Raw genomic sequence first — 21,874 nt, forward strand, 5'->3', positions numbered from 1 at the left:
GGTCTTCCAAAGTGGCTGTACCATTTTGTATCCCCACAAGTAGTGAACTAATTTTTATCATATAGATCTTACACATATTTTCTTAGCATTTCATTTTGGAGGATGCTAATGTAAATGATTTTGTGTTCTAATTTCAAATTCCGCTTGTTTATTGATGGTATATAGGAAAATGATTGATTTTAGTATGATAACTATGTATCCTACAACCTTGCTATATAATTGCTGATGAGTGCCAGGGTGGGTTTTTTGGTCAATTCTTTCTGATTTTCTACGTAGACAATCATGTCATCTTTAAAGAAAGACAGTTTCATATCTTTCTTCCCAATCTGTATATCCTCTCCTTCCCTTTCTTATCTTATCACATTAGCTAGGATTAACAGTATGATGTCTAAAGGGAGAGCTGAGATGGGACTTCTTTGCTTTTTTCCTGGTCTTAGAGGGAAAGCTTCTAGTTTCTCACCATTAAGTATGATGTTCGCTGTATGTTTTTTGCAGATGTTCTTGCTAGATACCTGAAATTATTCATTTCAATCTTTAAAAATAAATCCACTAAGTTTTTAACAGAGTCATCTTTATCCTAAGACTATTTTTGCCTAATCAGTAGTATTACAAGGACTTTGAGGTGTGACTTGCTATTAAAGAACTATTGTTATTTCCCATCCCTGCCCCCATGTGCCTCTTCTCTACTCGCTGTCCTGTGGAAGCATGCCAGGGTGTCTCTTGCAACAGTTTATCCTGACCTTCTAACTCCTTATAACCGACCCCCAACTCCCTGAGAATAAATTGTCACACTAATGTTTCCTTTAGAGTATCCCACTTATTAAAGCTTACAAGTTTGCAGTATGTTAAATCAATGATTCCTCATGAACATCTTTATCCCATGCAAACAGTGACACTTGACCTGTATTGGCAGTGGTGTAAAAAAGCAGATTGTAGATGTCAGATCTATTGGCCTCGTTCAGAATTTCAAGCAGTGCTGCAAAATACCTGTTCATGTTTGTGCATGACAATCTCAGGATAGTGGGATTTTTTTTTTTTTTGAGCCAGCATGACTATATTATGTATATCACTATATAAGAGAAATAAATGGCTAAGATGCAAAAGAGAGGAAACATAGTTGTTATGTAAGACATGGCCTTAGTGTCTTTTTATCTCTTTTCCCTTTTTAAAGAATGACTATATGCCTGCTCTTTTTATAGGTATAGCATGTAAGAAAAGAACAGAGATCATAATTGAGATTAAAAATTCAGTACATGAAAGAAATGCAAGAATTATTTGAATGCATTAAATTCCATGATGTCACGATTCATGGTAAATAGTTTGGCATCAAGGCTATTCTGAGCTGGAGTCTTAGAACAACTAACCTCTCAACCAGCACCTCAGGGTATGTGTTTAGACAACTGACCCTTGGTGCTGGTTCTTCTGAGAATATTGCCTAGAAAGCCTTCCCCAGGTAGTCCCCTCTCCCACCCCCACCTTCTCCGATGCTGATGATGGCTTCAGTCTCGGGGGCTTCTGTTTTGCTTCCAGGGCTCTGGGACTCTCGCTCCCTAAGGAGCTCACCTTTACCTTCAGCACAGGCTTGTCAGAACTGGAGCTGTGCCACCTTTTTAAGGAATAAGCCCCCTCCTGCCTGGACATTTATCCAGGACATTTATCTTGCCGTGACTATATCATGAAATAAATCAAGATAAAGCATGCTAATAAGCGTGAATTTTTTTAAAAAACTGTAATAGTATAACTATTACTGAACTGTTGTTTAACTTATTCTCACATCAAGTAGAAAACCATGGCAGTTAACTCTAAAGCATAATAATTTCCAGTTTCTTCTGAAAAGGAGCATATTCAAACTGTCATTATAGGCTAAGGATCATTTCCCTAAAAATTGGGTGAATGCTGTGCTCCTTATCTGTAATTATGCTGCTTCCACAAAGCATTTCTCCATAGATCCAAGAAGTAGTGCTCCATCTAGAAACCTAGTCATTCCGTATTCAGTATATCTGCTAATCATTATGGTATAGGCCTTCCAGATATAATTTTAGAGATTCCAAAAGGCATTTTGCTAATGATTAACTATGAACATTTCTGTTCATTATGTGTTATTGAATCATGCCATCTCTGTCTTTTAATTTTATAATTACTTGGATTAATATATTACTTAAAATACAGGTGAGTCTTAATTTAAGCAAGCAACGTAAAAATAAAGATTTATGTAAGAATAAATTGGAGTGTGACTACTCATTTTACAGAGAAGAAATAAACAAATCATTAGCTTAGATCAAGGGTTGATAAACGATCACCTGTAGACTAAGTCCAGCCCACCACCTGATTTTGTAAATAAAGTTTTATTGGGAGGAGCTTCAAGATGGTGGAAGAGTAAGACGCGGAGATCACCTTCCTCCCCACAAATACATCAGAAATACATCTTACATGTGGAACAACTCCTACAGAACACCTACTGAATGCTGGCAGAAGACCTCAGACCTCCCAAAAGGCAAGAAACTCCCCCATATACCTGGGTAGGGAAAAAGAAAAAAGAAATAACAGAGACAAAAGAATAGGGATGGGACCTGCACCAGCGGGAGGGAGCTGTGAAGGAGGAAAGGTCTTCACACACTAGGAGCCCCTTCGCGGGCGGAGACTGCGGGTGGCGGAGGGGGGAGCTTCGGAGCCACGGAGGAGAGCGCAGCCACAGGGGTGCGGAGGGCAAAGCGGAGAGATTCCCGCACGGAGGAGCGGCGCCGACCAGCACTCACCAGCCCGAGAGGCTTGTCTGCTCCCCCGCCGGGGCGGGCGGGGCTGGGAGCTGAGGCTCGGGCTTCGGTTGATCGCAGGGAGAGGACTGGGGTTGGCGGCGTGAACACAGCCTGAAGGGGCTAGTGCGCCACAGCTAGCCGGGAGGGTGCCCGAGAGAAAGTCTGCAGCTGCCGAAGAGACAAGAGACTTTTTCTTGCCTCTTTGTTTCCTGGTGCGCGAGGAGAGGGCATTCAGAGCGCCGCCTAAATGAGCTCCAGAGACGGGCGCGAGCCGCGGCTATCAGCGCGGACCCCAGAGACGGGCATGAGACGCTAAGGCTGCTGCTGCCGCCACCAAGAAGCCTGTGTGCGAGCACAGGTCACTCTCCACACCGCCCCTCCCGGGAGCCTGTGCAGCCCGCCACGGCCAGGCTCCCGTGATCCGGGGACAACTTCCCCGGGAGAGCGCACGGCGCGCCTCGGGCTGCTGCAACGTCACGCCGGCTTCTGACGCCGCAGGCTCGCCCCGCCTCCTCCGTACCGCTCCCTCCCCCCGGCCTGAGTGAGCCGGAGCCCCCGAAGCAGCTGCTCCTTTAACCCCGTTCTGTCTGAGCGAAGAACAGACGCCCTCAGGCGACCTACACGCAGAGGCGGGTCCAAATCCAAAGCTGAACCCCGGGAGCTGTACGAACAAAGAAGAGAAAGGGAAATCTCTCCCAGCAGCCTCAGAAGCAGCGGATTAAAGCTCCACAAACAACTTGATGTGCCTGCATCTGTTGAATACCTGAATAGAGAGCGAATCATCCCAAATTGAGGAGGCGTACTTTGGGAGCTACAATACAGATATTTTTTTCCCTTTTTCTCTTTTTGTGAGTGTGTATGCATATGCATCTGTGTGTGATTTTCTCTGTATAGCTTTGTTGTTATCATTTGTCTTAGGGTTCTGTCTGTCCTTTTCTTTTTTTTTTTAGTATAGTTTTCAGTGCTTGGCTTGTTATCATTGGTGGATTTGTTTTTTGGTTTGGTTGTTCTCTTCTTTCTTTCTTTCTTCTTTTTTAATTACTTAAAAAAATTTTTTAATACTTATTTTTTGTTTTTTATTTTTATACCTTTTATATTTTATCTTATTTTATTTTATTTTATCTTTTTCTTTCTTTCTTTCATTTTTTCTCCCTTTTATTCTAAGCCTTGTGGATGACAGGCTCTTGGTGCTCCAGCCAGGCATCAAGGCTGTGCCTCTGAGGTGGGAGAGCCAAGTTCAGGATATTGGTCCACCAGAGGCCTCCCAGCTCCACGTAATATCAAATGGCAAAAATCTCCCAGAGATCTCCATCTCAACGCCAAGACCCAGCTCCACTCAACGACCAGCAAGCTACAGTGCTGGACACCCTATGCCAAAAAACTAGCAAGACAGGAACACAACCACACCCATTAGCAGAGAGGCTGCCTAAAATCATAATAAGGTCACAGACACCCAAAACACCCCACCAGACGTGGACCTGCCCACCAGAAAGACAAGATCGAGCCTCATCCACCAGAACACAGGTACTAGTCCCCTCCACCAGGAAGCCTACACAACCCACTGAACCAACCTTAGCCATTGGGGGCAGACACCAAAAACAACGGGAACTACGAACCTGCAGCCTGCGAAGAGGAGACCCCAAAGACAGTAAGTTAGGCAAAATGAGAAGACAAAGAAACACACAGCAGATGAAGGAGCAAGGTAAAAACCCACCAGACCTAACAAATGAAGAGGAAATAGGCAGTCTACCTGAAAAAGAATTCAGAATAATGATAGTAAAGATGATCCAAAATCTTCAAAATAAAATGGAGAAAATACAAGAAACGTTTAACAAGGACCTAGAAGAACTAAAGAGCAAACAAACAATCATGAACAACACAATAAATGAAATTAAAAATTCTCTAGAAGGAATCCATAGCAGAATAACTGAGGCACAAGAATGGATAAGTGACCTGGAAGATAAAATAGTGGAAATAACTACTGCAGAGCACAATAAAGAAAAAAGAATGAAAAGAACTGAGGACAGTATCAGAGACCACTGGGACAATATTAAACGCACCAACATTTGAATTATAGGGGTCCCAGAAGAAAAGAGAAAAAGAAAGGGACTGAGAAAATATTTGAAGAGATTATAGTTGAAAATTTCCCTAATATGGGAAAGGAAATAGTTAATCAAGTCCAGAAAGTGCAGAGAGTCCCAGAAAGGATAAATCCAAGGAGAAACATGCCAAGACACATATTGATCAAACTATCAAAAATTAAGTACAAAGAAAAAATATTTAAAGCAGCAGGGAAAAACAACAAATAACATACAAGGGAATCCCCATAAGGTTAACAGCTCCTCCTTCAGCAGAAACTCTGCAAGCCAGAAGGGAGTAGCAGGACATATTTAAAGTGATGAAGGAGAAAAACCTACAACCAAGATTACTCTACCCAGCAAGGATCTCATTTAGATTTGATGGAGAAATTAAAACCTTTACAGACAAGCAAAAGCTGAGAGAGTTCAGCACCACAAAACCAGCTTTACAACAAATGCTAAACGAACTTCTCTAGGCAGGAAACACAAGAGAAGGAAAAGACCTACAATAACAAACCCAAAACAATTAAGAAAATGGGAATAGGAACATACATATCGATAATTACCTTAAATGTAAATGGATTAAATGCTCCCACCAAAAGACGTAGACTTGCTGAATGGATACAGAAACAAGACCCATATATATGCTGTCTACAAGAGACCCACTTCAGACATAGGGACACATACAGACTGAAAGTGAGGGGATGGAAAAAGATATTCCATGCAAATGGAAATCAAAAGAAAGCTGGAGTAGCAATTCTCATATCAGACAAAATAGACTTTAAAACAAAGACTATTACAAGAGACAAAGAAGGACACTACATAAGGATCAAGGAATCAATCCAAGAAGAAGATATAACAATTGTAAATATTTATGCACCCAACATAGGAGCACCTCAATACATAAGGCAAATACCAACAGCCATAAAAGGGGAAAACTATAGTAACAAAATAATCGTAGGGGACTTTAACACCCCACTTTCACCAATGGACAGATCATCCAAAATGAAAATAAATAAGTAAACACAAGCTTTAAATGATAAATTAAACAAGATGGACTTAATTGATATTTATAGGACATTCCATCCAAAAACAACAGAATATGCTTTCTTCTCAAGTGCTCATGGAACATTCTCCAGGATAGATCATATCTTGGGTCACAAGTCAAGACTTCGTAAATTTAAGAAAAATGAAATCGTACCAAGTACCTTTTCTGACCACAATGCTATAAGACTAGATATCAATTACAGGAAAAAATCGGTAAAAAATAGAAACACATGGAGGCTAAACAATACACTACTTAATAACCAAGAGATCACTGAAGAAATCAAAGAGGAAATAAAAAAATACCTAGAAACAAATGACAATGAATACATGACGACCCAAAACCTATGGGATGCAGCAAAAGCAGTTCTAAGAGGGAAGTTTATAGCAATACAATCCTACCTAAAGAAACAAGAACATCTCAAATAAACAATCTAACCTTACACCTAAAGCAATTAGAGAAAGAAGAACAAAAAACCCCAAAGTTAGCAGAAGGAAAGAAATCATAAAGATCAGATCAGAAATAAATGAAAAAGAAATGAAGGAAATGATAGCAAAGATCAATAAAACTAAAAGCTGGTTCTTTGAGAAGATAAACAAAATTGATAAACCATTAGCCAGACTCATCAAGAAGAAAAGGGAGAAGACTCAAATCAGTAGAATTAGAAATGAAAAAGGAGAAGTAATAACTGACACTGCAGAAATACAAAGGATCACGACAGATTACTACAAGCAAATATATGCCAATAAAATGGACAACCTGGAAGAAATGGACACATTCTTAGAAATGCACAACCTTCCGAGACTGAACCAGGAAGAAATAGAAAATACAAACAAGCCAATCACAAGCACTGAAATTGAAACTGTGATTAAAAATCTTCCAACAAACCAAAGCCCAGGACCAGATGGCTTCACAGGTGAATTCTATCAAACATTTAGAGAAGAGCTAACACCTATCCTTCTCAAACTCTTCCAAAATATAGCAGAGGGAGGAACACTCCCAAACTCATTCTATGAGGCCACCATCACCCTGATACCAAAACCAGACAAAGATGTCACAAAGAAAGAAAACTACAGGCCAATATCACTGATGAACATAGATGCAAAAATCCTCAACAAAATATTAGCAAACAGAATCCAACAGCACATTAAAAGGATCATACACCATGATCAAGTGGTGTTTAACCCAGGAATGCAAGGATTCTTCAATATACGCAAATCAATCAACGTGATACACCATATTAACAAATTGAAGGAGAAAAACCATATGATCATCTCAATAGATGCAGAGAAAGCTTTCGACAAAATTCAACACCCATTTATGATAAAAACCCTCCAGAAAATAAGCATAGAGGGAACTCACCTCAACATAATAAAGGCCATATATGACAAACCCACAGCCAACATCGTCCTCAATGGTGAAACACTGAAACCATTTCCACTAAGATCAGGAACAAGACAAGGTTGCCCACTCTCACCACTATTATTCAACATAGTTTTGGAAGTTTTAGCCACAGCAATCAGAGAAGAAAAAGATATAAAATGAATCCAAATCAGAAAAGAAGAAGTAAAGCTGTCACTGTTTACAGATGACATGATACTATACATACAGAATCCTAAAGATGCTACCAGAAAGCTACTAGAGCTAATCAATGAATTTGGTAAAGTAGCAGGATACAAAATTAATGCACAGAAATCTCTTGCATTTGTATATGCTAATGATGAAAAATCCGAAAGTGAAATTAAGAAAACACTCCCATTTACCATTGCAACAGAAAGAATAAAATACCTAGGAATAAACCTACCTAAGGATACAAAAGACCTGTATGCAGAAAATTATAAGACACTGAGGAAAGAAATTAAAGATGATACAAGTAGATGGAGAGATATACCATGTTCTTGGATTGGAAGAATCAACATTGTGAAAATGACTCTACTACCCAAAGCAATCTACAGATTCAATGCAATCCCTATCAAACCACCACTGGCATTTTTCAGAGAACTAGAAAAAATTTTTCACAATTTGTATGGAAACACAAAAGATCCTGAATAGCCAAAGCAATCTTGAGAAAGAAAAGCGGAGCTGGAGGAATCAGGTTCCCTGACTTCAGACTATAGTTCAAAGCTACAGTAATCAAGACAGTATGGTACTGGCACAAAAACAGAAATATAGATAAATGGAACAAGATAGAAAGCCCAGAGATAAACCCATGCACATACGGTCACCTTATCTTTGATAAAGGAGGCAAGAATATACAATGGAAAAAAGACAGCCTCTTTAATAAGTGGTGCTGGAAAAACTGGACAGCTACATGTAAAAGAATGAAATTAGAACACTCCCTAACACCATACACAAAAATAAACTCAAAATGGATTAAAGACCTAAATGTAAGGCCAGACTATCAAAATCTTAGAGGAAAACTTAGGCAGAACACTCTATGATATAAATCACAGCAAGATCCTTTTTACCTACCTCCTAGAGAAACGGAAATAAAAACAAAAATAAACAAATGGGACCTAATGAAACTTAAAAGCTTTTGCACAACAAAGGAAACCATAAACAAGATGAAAAGACAACCCTCAGAATGGGAGAAAATATTTGCAAATGAAGCAACTGACAAGGGATTAATCTCTTAAATTTACAAGCAACTCATGCAGCTCAGTATCTAAAAAGCAAACAACCCAATCCAAAACTGGGCAGAAGACCTAAATAGACATTTCTCCAAAGAAGATACACAAATTGCCAACAAACACATGAAAGAATGCTCAACATCATTAATCATTAGAGAAATGCAAATCAAAACTACAGTGCGATATCATCTCACACTGGTCAGAATGGACATCATCAAAAAATCTACAAACAGTAAATGCTGGAGAGGGTGTGGAGAAAAGGGAACCCTCATACACTGTTGGTGGGAATGTAAATTGATACAGCCACTATGGAGAACAGTATGGAGGTTCCTTAAAAAACTAAAAATAGAACTACCATATGGCCCAGCAATCCCACTACTGGGCATATACCCTGAGAAAACAATAATTCAGAAAGGGTCATGTACCACAATGTTCATTGCAGCTCTATTTACAATAGCCAGGACATGGAAGCAACCTAAGTGTCCATCGACAGATGAATGGATAAAGAAGATGTGGCACATATATACAATGGAATATTACTCAGCCATAAAAAGAAACGAAATTGAGTTATTTGTAATGAGGTGGGTGGACCTAGAGTCTGTCATACAGAGTGAAGTAAGTCAGAATAAGAAAAACAACTACCGTATGCTAACATATATATATGGAATCTAAAAAAAATTGTCATGAAGAACCTAGGGGCAAGACGGGAATAAAGATGCAGACCTACTAGAAAATGGACTTGAGGACATGGAGAGGGGGAAGGGTAAGCTGGAACAAAGTGAGAGAGTGGTAGTGTATATATGGACATATATACACTACCAACTGTAAAATAGATAGCTAGTGGGAAGGAGTCACATAGCACAGGGAGATCAGCTCAGTGCTTTGTGACCAGCTAGAAGAGTGGGATAGGGAGTGTGGGAGGGAGGGAGACGCAAGAGGGAAGAGATATAGGGATATATGTATATGTATAGCTGATTCACTTCGTTATAAAACAGAAACTAACACACCATTGTAAAGTAATTATACTTCAATAAAAACGTTAAAAAATTTTTTTATTGGGAGGGAGGGGCAAGATGGCGGAAGAGTAAGACGTGGAGATCACCTTCCTCCCCACAGATACATGAGAAATACATCTACACGTGGAACTGCTCCTACAGAACACCCACTGAACGCTGGCAGAAGACGTCAGACCTCCCAAAAGGCAAGAAAATCCCCACGTACTTGGGTAGGGCAAAAGAAAAAAGAAATAACAGAGACAAAAGAATAGGGACGGGACCTGCACCAGTGGGAGGGAGCTGTGAAGGAGGAAAGGTTTCCACACACTAGGAAGCCCCTTCGTGGGCAGAGACTGCGGGTAGCAGAGGGGGGAAGCTTCGGAGCCACGGAGGAGAGCGCAGCCACAGTGGTGCGGAGGGCAAAGCGGAGATTCCCGCACAGAGGAGCGGTGCCGACCAGCACTCACCAGCCCGAGAGGCTTGTCTGCTCAGCCGCCGGGGCGGGCGGGGCCTGGGAGCTGGGGCTCGGGCTTCGGTGCTGGCCGGGAGGGAGTCCGGGAAAAAGACTGCAGCTGCCAAAGAGGCAAGAGAATTTTTCTTGCCTCTGTTTCGCGGCGCGCAAGGAGAGGGGATTCAGAGCGCCACTTAAACGAACTCCAGAGACGGGCGCGAGCCGCGGCTATCAGCGCGGACCCCAGAGACGGGCATGAGACGCTAAGGCTGCTGCTGCCGCCACCAAACAGCCTGTGGGCGAGCACAGGTCATTCTCCACACCGCCCCTCCCGGGAGCCTGTGCAGCCCGCCACGGCCAGGCTCCCGTAATCCGGGGACAACTTCCCCGGGAGAGCGCACGGCGCGCCTCAGGCTGCTGCAACGTCACGCCGGCTTCTGCTGCCGCAGGCTCGCCCTGCCTCCTCCGTACCGCTCCCTCCCCCCGGCCTGACTGAGCCAGAGCCCCCGAATCAGCTGCTCCTTTAACCCCGTTCTGTCTGGGCGGGGAGCAGACGCCCTCAGGGGACCTACATGCAGAGGCGGGTCCAAATCCAAAGCTGAACCCCGGGAGCTGTACGAACAAAGAAGAGAAAGGGAAATCTCTCCCAGCAGCCTCAGAAGCAGCGGATTAAAGCTCCACAAACAACTTGATGTGCCTGCATCTGTTGAATACCTGAATAGACAACGAATCATCCCAAATTTAGGAGATGGACTTTGGGAGCAGGATATATTAACTTTTCCCCTTTTCCTTTTTTTTGTGAGTGTAGATGTGTATGCTTCTGGGTGAGATTTTGTCTGTATAGCTTTGCTCTCACCGTTAGTCCTAGGGTTAGGTCCGTCCGTTTTTTTTTTTTTTTTTTTTTTGGCTTAAAAATTTTTTTTTCCCTAATAAATGTTTTCTTAATAATTTTTTCCTTATTTTCTATTTTTAAAAAAATTTTTAATAAGTTTTTTCATATTTTTTATTTTAAAAAATTAAAAAATTTTTTTTCTTAATAAATTTTTTCTAAATAATTTTTTTCTTATTTTTAGTATAAAAAATTAATAAATCTATTTTTAAAAATTAAAAAAAATTTTTTTTTCTTAATAAATTTACTCTTAATAATTTTTTTTCTTATTTTTTATTATAATTGCTTTATTTTATTTTATTTTATCCTCTTTTTTTCTTTCTTTCCATTTTTTCTCCCTTTTATTCTGAGCCGTGTGGATGAAAGGCTCTTGGTGCTCCAGCCAGGCATCAGGGCTGTGCCTCTGAGGTGGGAGAGCCAACTTCAGGACACTGGTCCACAAGAGACCTCCCAGCTCCACGTAATACCAAACAGCGAAAATCTCTCACAGATCTCCATCTCAACATCAAGACCCAGCTTCACTCAACGACCAGCAAGCTACAGTGCTGGACACCCTATGCCAAACAACTAGCAAGAGAGGAACACAGCCCCATCCATTAACAGAGAGGCTGCCTAAAATCATAATAAGGCCACAGACACCCCAAAACACACCACCAGACGTGGACGAACCCACCAGAAAGACAACATCCAGCCTCATCCACCAGAACACAGGCACTAGTTCCCTCCACCAGGAAACCTACACAACCCACTGAACCAACCTTAGCCACTGGGGACAGATACCAAAAACAACGGGAACTACGAACCTGCAGCCTGTGAAAAGGAGACCCCAAACACAGTAAGATAAGCAAAATGAGAAGACAGAAGAACACACAGCAGATGAAGGAGCAGGGTCAAAACACACCAGACCTAACAAATGAAGAGGAAATAGGTAGTCTACCTGAAAAAGAATTCAGAATAATGATAGTAAGGATGATCCAAAGTCTTGGAAATAGAATAGACAAAATGCAAGAAACATTTAACAAGGATGTAGAAGAACTAAAGAGGAACCAAGAAACGATGACAAGCACAATAAATGAAATTAAAAATACTCTAGATGGGATCAATAGCAGAATAACTGAGGCAGAAGAACGGATAAGTGACCTGGAAGATAAAATGGTGGAAATAACTACTGCAGAGCAGAATAAAGAAAAAAGAATGAAAAGAACTGAGGACAGTCTCAGAGACCTCTGGGACAACATTAAACGCACCAACATTCGAATTATAGGGGTCCCAGAAGAAGAAGAGAAAAAGAAAGGGACTGAGAAAATATTTGAAGAGATTATAGTTGAAAACTTCCCTAATATGGGAAAGGAAATAGTTAATCAAGTCCTGGAAGCACAGAGAGTCCCATACAGGATAAATCCAAGGAGAAACACACCAAGACACATATTAATCAAACTATCAAAAATTAAATATAAAGAAAACATATTAAAAGCAGCAAGGGAAAAACAACAGATAACACACAAGGGCATCCCCATAAGGATAACAGCTGATCTTTCAGCAGAAACGCTGCAAGCCAGAAGGGAGTGGCAGGATATACTTAAAGTGATGAAGGAGAAAAACCTACAACCAAGATTACTCTACCCAGCAAGGATCTCATTCAGATTTGATGGAGAAATTAAAACCTTTACAGACAAGCAAAAGCTGAGAGAGTTCAGCACCACCAAACCAGCTTTACAACAAATGCTAAAGGAACTTCTCTAGGCAAGAAACACAAGAGAAGGAAAACACCTACAATAACAAACCCAAAACATTTAAGAAAATGGGAATAGGAACATACATATCGATAATTACCTTAAATGTAAATGGATTAAATGCTCCCACCAAAAGACACAGACTGGCTGAATGGATACAAAAACAAGACCCATATATATGCTGTCTACAAGAGACCCACTTCAGACCTAGAGACACATACAGACTGAAAGTGAGGGGATGGAAAAAGATATTCCATGCAAATGGAAATCAAAAGAAAGCTGGAGTAGCAATTCTCATATCAGACAAAATAGACTTTAAAATAAAGACAATTACAAGAGACAAAGACGGACACTATATAATGATCAAGGGATCGATCCAAGAGGAAGGTATAACAATTGTAAATATTTATGCACCCAACATAGGAGCACCTCAATACATAAGGCAAATACTAACAGCCATAAAAGGGGAAATCGACAGTAACACAATCATAGTAGGGGACTTTAACACCCCACTTTCACCAATGGACAGATCATCCAAAATGAAAATAAATAAGGAAACACAAGCTTTAAATGATACATTAAACAAGATGGACTTAATTGATATTTATAGGACATTCCACCCAAAAACAACAGAATACACATTTTTCTCAAGTGCTCATGGAACATTCTCCAGGATAGATCATATCTTGGGTCACAAATCAAGCCTTGGTAAATTTAAAAAAATTGAAATCATATCAAATATCTTTTCCGACCACAACGCTATGAGACTAGATATCAATTACAGGAAAAGATCTGTAAAAAATACAAACACATGGAGGCTACACAATACACTACTTAATAACGAAGTGATCACTGAAGAAATCAAAGGGGAAATCAAAAAATACCTAGAAACAAATGACAATGGAGACACGACGATCCAAAACCTATGGGATGCAGCAAAAGCAGTTCTAAGAGGGAAGTTTATAGCAATACAAGCCTACCTCAAGAAACAGGAAACATCTCGAATAAACAACCTAACCTTGCACCTAAAGCAATTAGAGAAAGAAGAACAAAAAAACCCCAAAGCTAGCAGAAGGAAAGAAATCATAAAGATCAGATCAGAAATAAATGAAAAAGAAATGAAGGAAACAATAGCAAAAATCAATGAAACTAAAAGCTGGTTCTTTGAGAAGATAAACAAAATTGATAAACCATTAGCCAGACTCATCAAGAGAAAAAAGGAGAAGACTCAAATTAATAGAATTAGAAATGAAAAAGGAGAAGTAACCACTGACACTGCAGAAATACAAACGATCATAAGAGATTACTACAAGCAACTCTATGCTAATAAAATGGACAACCTGGAAGAAATGGACAGATTCTTAGAAATGCACAACCTGCCGAGACTGAACCAGGAAGAAATAGAAAATATGAACAGACCAATCACAAGCACTGAAATTGAAACTGTGATTAAAAATCTTCCAACACACAAAAGCCCAGGACCAGATGGCTTCACAGGCGAATTCTATCAAACATTTAGAGAAGAGCTAACACCTATCCTTCTCAAACTCTTCCAAAATATTGCAGAGGGAGGAACACTCCCCAACTCATTCTACGAGGCCACCATCACCCTGATACCAAAACCAGGCAAAGATGTCACAAAGAAAGAAAACTACAGGCCAATATCACTGATGAACATAGATGCAAAAATCCTCAACAAAATACTAGCAAACAGAATCCAACAGCACATTAAAAGGATCATACACCATGATCAAGTGGGGTTTATTCCAGGAATGCAAGGATTCTTCAATATACGCAAATCAATCAACGTGATACATCATATTAACAAACTGAAGGAGAAAAACCATATGATCATCTCAATAGATGCAGAGAAAGCTTTCGACAAAATTCAACACCCATTTATGATAAAAGCCCTGCAGAAAGTAGGCATAGAGGGAACTTTCCTCAACATAATAAAGGCCGTATATGACAAACCCACAGCCAACATTGTCCTCAATGGTGAAAAACTGAAACCATTTCCTCTAAGATCAGGAACAAGACAAGGTTGCCCACTCTCACCACTATTATTCAACATAGTTTTGGAAGTGTTAGCCACAGCAATCAGAGACAAAAAAGAAATAAAAGGAATCCAAATCGGAAAAGAAGAAGTAAAGCTGTCACTGTTTGCAGATGACATGATACTATACATAGAGAATCCAAAAGATGCTACCAGAAAACTACTAGAGCTAATCAATGAATTTGGTAAAGTAGCAGGATACAAAATTAATGCACAGAAATCTCTTGCATTCCTGTATACTAATGATGAAAAATCTGAAAGTGAAATTAAGAAAACACTCCCGTTTACCATTGCAACATAAAGAATAAAATACCTAGGAATAAACCTACCTAAGGAGACAAAAGACCTGTATGCAGAAAATTATAGGACACTGATGAAAGAAATTAAAGATGATACAAATAGATGGAGAGATATACCATGTTCTTGGATTGGAAGAATAAACATTGTGAAAATGACTCTGCTACCCAAAGCAATCTACAGATTCAATGCAATCCCTATCAAACTACCACTGGCATTTTTCACAGAACTAGAACAAAAAATTTCACAATTTGTATGGAAACACAAAAGACCCCGAATAGCCAAAGCAATCTTGAGAACGAAAAATGGAGCTGGAGGAATCAGGCTCCCTGACTTCAGACTATATTACAAAGCTACAGTAATCAAGACAGTTTGGTACTGGCACAAAAACAGAAATATAGATCAATGGAACAGGATAGAAAGCCCAGAGATAAGCCCACGCACATATGGTCACCTTATCTTTGATAAAGGAGGCAAGCATATACAGTGGAGAAAAGACAGCCTCTTCAACAAGTGGTGCTGGGAAAATTGGACAGGTACATGTAAAAGTATGAAATTAGAACACTCCCTAACACCATACACAAAAATAAACTCAAAATGGATTAAAGACCTAAGTGTAAGGCCAGACACTATCAAACTCTTAGAGGAAAACATAGGCAGAACACTGTATGACATAAGTCACAGCAAGATTCTTTTTGACCCAGGTCCTAGAGAAATGGAAATAAAAACACAAATAAACAAATGGGACCTAATGAAACTTAAAAGCTTTTGCACAGCAAAGGAAACCATAAACAAGACCAAAAGACAACCCTCAGAATGGGAGAAAATATTTGCAAATGAAGCAACGGACAAAGGATTAATCTCCAAGATTTACAAGCAGCTCATGCAGCTCAGTAACAAAAAAACAAACAACCCAATCCAAAAATGGGCAGAAGACCTAAATAGACATTTCTCCAAAGAAGAGATACAGATTGCCAACAGACACATGAAAGAATGCTCAACATCATTAATCATTAGAGAAATGCAAATCAAAACTACAATGAGGTATCATCTCACACCGGTCAGAATGGCCATCATCAAAAAATCTAGAAACAATAAATGCTGGAGAGGGTGTGGAGAAAAGGGAACACTCTTGCACTGTTGGTGGGAATGTAAATTGATACAGCCACTATGGAGAACAGTATGGAGGTTCCTTAAAAAACTAAAAATAGAACTACCATATGACCCAGCAATCCCACTACTGGGCATATTCCCTGAGAAAACCATAATTCAGAAAGAGTCATGTACCAAAATATTCATTGCAGCTCTGTTTACAATAGCCAGGACATGGAAGCAACCTAGGTGTCCATCATCGGATGAATGGATAAAGAAGATGTGGCACATATATACAATGGAATATTACTCAGCCATAAAAAGAAATGAAATGGAGGTGTTTGTAATGAGGTGGATGGAGTTAGAGTCTGTCATACAGAGTGAAGTAAGTCAGAAAGAGAAAAACAAATACAGTATGCTAACACATATATATGGAATCTAAGGGAAAAAAGAAAAAAAAAAAGAGGTCATGAAGAACCTAGTGGCAAGATGGGAATAAAGACACAGACCTACTAGAGAATGGACTTGAGGATATGGGGAGGGGGAGGGGTGAGATGTGACAGGGTGAGAGAGTGGCATGGACATATATACACTACCAAATGTAAAATAGATAGCTAGTGGGAAGCAGCCGCATAGCACAGGGAGATCAGCTCGGTGCTTTGTGACCACCTAGAGGGGTGGGATAGGGAGGGTGGGAGGGAGGGAGATGCAAGAGGGAAGAGATATGGCAACATATGTATTTGTGTAACTGATTCACTTTGTTGTAAAGCAGAAGCTAGCACACCATTGTAAAGCAATTATACTTCAATAAAGATGTTTAAAAAAAAAAAAAATGAAAAGTGAAAAAAAAAAAAAATTTTTTATTGGAACATAGTCATGTCCACTCATTTGCATTTTGTCTGTGGCTGCTCTCCTGATGCAAGGGCAGAATTAAGCAGTTGCAACAGAGACCACACCACGACCTGCATAGCCTAAAGATTTTACTATCTGGATCTTTACATAAAAAGTTTGCCGATCTCTGGCTTAGGTGTTCTAATAAGAGTGTTTTCAACAGTAGGTCTTTTGGATGAATTAGGGCGTCTTCTTGATAAAACATAAGCTTGCTTATAATTTCTTGGGAATGCATCTGTTATTTTTGGGGAGATCCACCCACACTTGCAATGACTTTAAAAGGCTTCGTTGTATCCTTTCTATGCAGGATGTCATTGGCTAGTGTTCTATTAAATGAGAGAAGGTGGATCATCCTTCTATTCCCTCTATATATTAAAGATGTTTGTTATGTTTGTCCTTAAGCAGAAACCTGTGTTTATATTTTATATCAGTGGAATGGTGCATGCCGTGCAAAGAATAAAGTGACCTTGGCGTTTTGGTTTTTTTTTTTTCATTTTTAAAAATATTTCAGCTTTATTGAGGTATGATTGACAAATAAGATAAATTTAAAGTATACATCTTAGTGATTTAAGTGTTTTTATTTCTGGATCTTGTTTAAGAAAACTTTCCCCTTCCTAAGTCACAAAGACATTCTCCTGCTTCTTCTTCCATTAGCCTCATTGTTTCACTTTTCCATTTATATCTTTAAGCTATCTGAAGTTTGCCTTTGTATTTAGTGTACGGTAAGGATTTAACTTAATTTTTCTTCATATTGTAAACCAGTTTTATCAACATAATTTCTAAGCAATCTATTCTTTCCTCATGAAGATGGCTTTGCCACCTTTGTAGTGCTGCCTTTTTTGTACAAGTTCTATGTATCATGGTGACCTTGGTTTTTAATGCTTGTCAATACCCCCTACTTTCTCGACTCTTATCTTTACAAAATACAGATACACTACACATGAGGTAGAACATCTCAGCCTTGGGTCAGTGCAGTCCTCTCTGTTTTCCACTCCTGCACCCAGTCTGCTTAATGCTGTTGGAGAAAACTCAGTTCAGATTGGGGCACGAGACTCTCATGGCCTGTAGCTTCAGCCAAGCTTTTCTAGGGCCCTTGTCCACATCTCCAAACATATCCATTCCCCATTCCCACAAGAGTCGTATCATGTCATGACTTTTCTCCTCTCATGAATTACTTTCAAGAGAGTATCTTCACCTCTTCTGTTATCAAACAGGGATTTCCTCAATGTTCACCTCTAGGATGAACTAAATCTCTAAACCAATTGTTACCTGCTTTTCTTCAATTTTGAGATAACACAAAAGATCACACTGTCAAATCAACATTGAGCTCTCCTCAAGGGGTAAGATAAAACTTGCTCATAACTTCAAAGATACAAGTAGTCAGGAGGCACAGATGAAGCAGAGAGAGGTCCAAGACCACTAGCTTAGCTCCCCATCTCCTACCTTCCTGCCTGAACCACATGCCGCTAAGCCTTGTCCCTGATTCCACCCCAAACTTTCTTAAGAACCACTCTCCCCTCGTTCAGATGATGCCTCCTCATTTGTCAAAACTCAGTTTAGATGTTCTTTCAGTGAGCTTCCCCTGAATCCCCATCTGGGAGAATTTGCTCAATCTATAGGCTCTACTCACCCACGACCCTCTTCTGGTTGTACTGTAACTGTTTTACTGTCTCTTTTCTGGATGGTAAGCAACTTGTAAGTGGAAACTTTTTCTTTTTCTTTTTCTTTTTTTCTGTATCTCTAGCTATTAGCATGGTTCCTGCATCAAATTAGGTGTTTAATAAATGCTTATTAAAGGATAAAAATATTAGAGATATCTACCCTCTGTTATGGTATAGATGTAAAGTGGGAAAAGCAACATAGGAAGAAGTGATGAAAAGACAATGCATTAAGAGTTATTACAGATGCAAAAAGCTATAGTAACATCAGAGGGACCATTAACTCTGCTCCAGGGGGTCCTGAAGAATTTCACAAAGGCAGAGGAGAAATAAACCTGCATCTGAGGAGAGAAGAGATATTTTTCCAGGCAGAGATGATGGGGAAGGTTGTATGGGGCAGAGAGATCAGTGGTTCTGAAGTCATTATTATCATTCTGCAATACTCAAATACAATGATGAAAATTAGGTACCTTATGTGATAAATTATTCAAGTTTCATGCTTTTGTTTAGTTATAGAAAGCATCTGGTATTTCAGTGTTTACAAAGGAAGTGAATTTAGCCTAACATTTGTATTATTGGATGATGAAAGCATTTTTAAAATCAGTGCATAACTTGAAGACAGATTTTTTAAAAGGATCATTATGCAATGATTATTATAGATGTACTGTGAATTATTGATTTAGCAAGCAATTGAATTTTAAAACTGCTAAGACTGAACTTTTAAACATTTTATTTTTTATGATTCATGCATCTGAGTATACAAGCCAGTTATTTATATTTGAAGAAAAACAAACATTGTTATTAATCAAATGTTCAAATAACAAAGGAAAGTGCTCCATCAATTGCCCTAAAGTTCATGATGATTTCAGAACCTTAAGGTAAAATTTTTACCATGAAAAAGGATTGGAAAGACAGTGAGGAAAAGAACCAATGACATATAATCTGTGTTTAAGGGTAAATACTGCTATGGTTTGAACGTTTTTGTCCTGCTGAATTCATAGGTTGAAATCCTAACCCCCAAGGTGATGGTTAGGAGGTGGGGTCTTTGGGAGGTGATTAGGTCACCTTTGGGAGTGGGATTAGTGCTCTTATAAAAGAAACCCTGAGAGGGCTCCCTCTCCCCATCCACAATGTGAGGACATAGCAAGTAGGAACCATATATCCTCCTGTCCCTGATCTTGGACTTCCCAGCCTTCAGAATGGTGAGAAATAAATTTCTGTTGTTTATAAGCCACCCTGTTTATGGCATTTTGTTACAGCAGCCCAAACAGGCGGAGGCAAGTACTGTGTATAGCAGCTGATATATATACATATATAAATTTCACGGTTCCATATAGTGAATTGTAATTTGTGACAAGAACTGCATTCCTTACTGATTGTTGACATTATCAATATGATTTAATACTCATCACTGACCAAGTGTGGCAAATACATGGGCTGGAAGAAGACACAGGAAACACCTAGGGATTGTGAGAATTTCTGTGCTCTAAGAATTTATGTGGACAATTGTTTGCAGGTTCTCAGGCTCTGGAGGAGCACATCGTGGGGCCTACAGGGACCTTTCCATACTGGGGTCTCCAGGCCCTACCACATCCTATGTCTACAGGGAAATGAAAGAGACAAAGATACACAAGGGAAATAGTGTAGAAGGGACATAGAAGGAACTGCTAGAACAGTGGTTCCAACCAGAGGTGATTTTCTCCCCCCTACTCCCATGCCAGGGGGTATTTGGCAATGTCTGGAGATATTTTTAATTGTCACAAGTGAAGGATGCTACTGGCATTTAGTGAGTAGAGGCCAGGGATACTGCTAAACATCCTACAATGCAAAGGACAGCTCCACAAATAGAATTATCCAGCCCCAAATGTCAATCGTGATGAGATTAAGAAACTCTGCACTAGACCATTATTGACCACAGATTTCTTTTGAATGTTAAGAAGCAAAAGAAATATGGGTAAGAAATGAATTGATATTACTTTTTAGATTACAACTGCAAAACATAGTTTTGGAAGTTGTACAGTGTGGAAAATTTATTTGGCATATGCCAAACGGTGTAAAGAAAAAAATAAAATTCACTAGTTGTCCTGCCACCCAGAGGTAACCGCTATTAAACTTTTAATTTTTAACTAGTAATTTGTGTGCAAATAGGTTAGAAAGGCACGATTAATCAGATGGGGAATCTGTAGCACTAGAGAGGGTAAGCTATGGAGGTTAATTGGTAGAAATAACATGAGAGAAGTTAGTAAATATAAAGCAGAAATGTACAGGTTAATGAGAACTTAGGAAGAAACAAACAAAGAGACAGGAAGCCAAGACCATACTTTGAATGAGGTAGTGAAGTGTCTGTAGTGACTAAAACATGCTCCCTCACTTCCTGTGGTTCCAGCAATGGATCTAGGATCTTATGACAGTGTTCAATGAGAAGATAAAAACAAAACAAACACTCGCAAGTGAAATAAATAGTAGACGCAGACAACATCTTGGTTGGCAGGGAGGCATCTGTGCTGGTCAAAGTCTGAGATCTTTGGGGGGAAGACTTCGTGTTGTGTATAGGCTGGTATGAGCAGGCCTGCCTGTCAGAGAACTTCGGGGTACGGCATGAACTAGTTTCCCCCAGTGGTTGTCTCAACCAGAGCCAACTGCCCCAACAGTTAAAATTCTCATTTTTCAACTGTTCTATTTACTGCCATTGCTGCCTAGAAGACTTTGTACTAGGAAATGGCAGGGTGTTTTTTCTTGGTGACCTGTGTCAATTCCCTTAGAATTAGTACAGTGGTAACCATCAGTACCAAAAACTCTTAGTACTGTCTGGATCCATGAGAGGAGTAATGGAAATAACCCAAGGGGTGAACAACATATACTGTGTGTGAACACGTGTTATAATTACATCATTTAAAAACTTGGGGTCATAAGGCATAGAGATTTCGGCCTCTGTTTTTTCATTTGGCAATGTGCCATGAGCACATTTCTCATTTCATTAATCTTCTAAACACGATTTGATCATCTCTACACAGAAACTCCTCACCTAGCTCTACCATAATTTATTTAACTAATCCCTATTGTTGAACATTCAAGCTACATATAACTCTTCTCTCTTATAGAACACTTCACACCGATCGTCATTCTACAATAGCGCTTTTTTTTTTTTTTTGATAAACTGTGTTTAGAAATCAATGTTTGGTAGATAAGCAACATGTTGGGCTTTTCTGTTATTAACAGATTTATTGAAGTATAATTTATATATTATAAAATATACAATTCAGTGATTTTTAGAGTGTTTATAGAACTGGGCAAACATCACCA

Source organism: Eubalaena glacialis, chromosome 12 (assembly GCF_028564815.1).
Source record: "Eubalaena glacialis isolate mEubGla1 chromosome 12, mEubGla1.1.hap2.+ XY, whole genome shotgun sequence".
NCBI classification, from domain to species: domain Eukaryota; kingdom Metazoa; phylum Chordata; class Mammalia; order Artiodactyla; family Balaenidae; genus Eubalaena; species Eubalaena glacialis.